Below are 2,431 nucleotides of genomic sequence, written 5' to 3'. Positions count from 1 at the left end.
GAAATAAGTTTTGGTTCACCACATACCTGTATTTGGTCAGAAAATGATATATCATAGGTTTTGGTTCACCACATAGCTGACTTCTGGTCAGAAAATTTATATGAGTAAAGTTTTGGTTCACCAAAAAGCTGTATTTTGGTCAGAAAATTTATATGTCATAAGTTTTGGTTCACCACATAGCTGACTTCTGGTCAGAAAATTTATACAAAATAAGTTGTGGTTCCTGACATAGCTGTATTTTGGTCAGAAAATTTATATCATAAGTTTTGGTTCACCACATAGCTGACTTTTGGTCAGAAAATTGATATGTCATAAGTTTTGGTTCACCACGTAGTTGTATTTTGGTCAGAAAATTTATATGTAATAAGTTTTGGTTCACCACATAGCTGACTTTTGGTCAGAAAATTTATATGAAATAAGTTTTGGTTCCTCACATAGCTGTATTTTGGTCAGGAAAATTGATATGTCATAAGTTTTGGTTCACTACATAGCTGACTTTTGGTCAGAAATTTAAATGAAATATGTTTTGGTTCACCACATAGCTGTATTTTGGTCAGAAAATTGATATATCATAAGTTTTGGGTTACCACGTAGCTGACTTTTTGTCAGAAAAATTGATATATCATAAGTTTTGGTTCACCACATGGCTGTATTTTGGTCGGAATATTTATATGTCATAAGTTTTGGTTCACCAAATAACTGACTTTTGGTCAGAAAATTTATATGAAATGAGTTTGGTTCCTCACATAGCTGTATTTTTGGTCAGGAAATATATATGTCATAAGTTTTGGTTCACCACATAGCTGACTTTTTGGTCAGAAAATTTAAATGTCATAAGTTTTGGTTATTTTGGTCAGAAAATTGATATGAAATAAGTTTTGGTTCACCACAATTGCTGAATTTTGGTCAGAAAATTTAAATGTCATAAGTTTTGGTTATTTTGGTCAGGAAATTGATATGTCATAAGTTTTGGTTCACCACATAGTTGACCTTCTGGTCAGAAAATTTATATGAAATAGGTTTTGGTTCCTCACATAGCTGTATTTTGGTCAGGAAATATATGTCATAAGTTTTGTTTCACCACATAGCTGACTTTTGGTCAGAAAATTGAAATGTCATAAGTTTTTGGTTCACCACATAGCTGTATTTTGGTCAGAAAATTGATATATCATAAGTTTTGGTTCACTACATAGCTGACTTTTGGTCAGAAAATTTTATATGAAATAAGTTTAGGTTCACTACATAGCCGTATTTTGGTCGGAAAATTTATATGTCATAAGTTTTAGTTCACCACATAGCTGACTTTTGGTCAGAAAATTTATATGAAATAAGTTTTGGTTCCTCACATAGCTTTATTTTGGTCAGGAAATATATATGTCATAAGTTTTGGTTCACCACATAGCTGGCTTTTGGTTAGAAAAGTGATATGTCATAAGTTTTGGTTCACCACATAGCTGACTTTTGGTCAGAAAAATTTATGTCATAAGTTTTGGTTCACCACATAGCTGACTTTTGGTCAGGAAATTTATATGAAATAAGTTTTGGTTCCTCACATAGCTTTATTTTGGTCAGGAAATATATATGTCATAAGTTTTGGTTCACCACATAGCTGGCTTTTGGTTAGAAAAGTGATATGTCATAAGTTTTGGTTCACCACATTGCTGACTTTTGGTCAGAAAATTTATATGTCATAAGTTTTGTTCACCACATAGCTGGATTTTGGTTAGAAAATTTATATGTCATAAGTTTTGATTCACCACATTGCTGACTTTTTGGTCAGAAAATTGATATGTCATAAGTTTTGGTTCACCACATAGCTGGCTTTTGGTTAGAAAATTTATATGTCATAAGTTTTGATTCACCACATTGCTGACTTTTGGTCAGAAAATTGATATGTCATAAGTTTTGGTTCACCACATAGCTGACTTTTGGTCAGAAAATTTATATGAAATAAGTTTTGGTTCCTTACATAGCTTTATTTTGGTCAGGAAAATATATATGTCATAATTTTGGTTCACCACATAGCTGGCTTTTGGTTAGAAAATTGATGTCATAAGTTTTTGGTTCACCACATTGCTGACTTTTGGTCAGAAAATTGATATGTCATAAGTTTTGGTTCACCACATAGCTGACTTCTGGTCAGAAAATTTATATGAAATAAGTTTTGGTTCACCACATAGCTGTATTTTCTTCAGAAAATTTATAGGTCATAAGTTTTGGTTTACCACATAGCTGACTTTTGGTCAGAAAATTTATATGAAATAGGTTTTGGTTCCTCACATAGCTGTATTTTGGTCAGGAAATATATATGTCCTAAGTTTTGGTTCACCACATAGCTGACTTATGGTCAGAAAATTGATATGTCATAAGTTTTGGTTCACCACATAGCTGTATTTTGGTCAGAAAATTGGTGTCATAAGTTTTGGTTCAC

Source organism: Palaemon carinicauda, chromosome 39 (assembly GCF_036898095.1).
Source record: "Palaemon carinicauda isolate YSFRI2023 chromosome 39, ASM3689809v2, whole genome shotgun sequence".
Taxonomy (NCBI): Eukaryota; Metazoa; Arthropoda; class Malacostraca; order Decapoda; family Palaemonidae; genus Palaemon; species Palaemon carinicauda.
The sequence above is the reverse complement of the archived record's forward strand: the minus strand, read 5'-3'. Positions refer to the sequence as shown.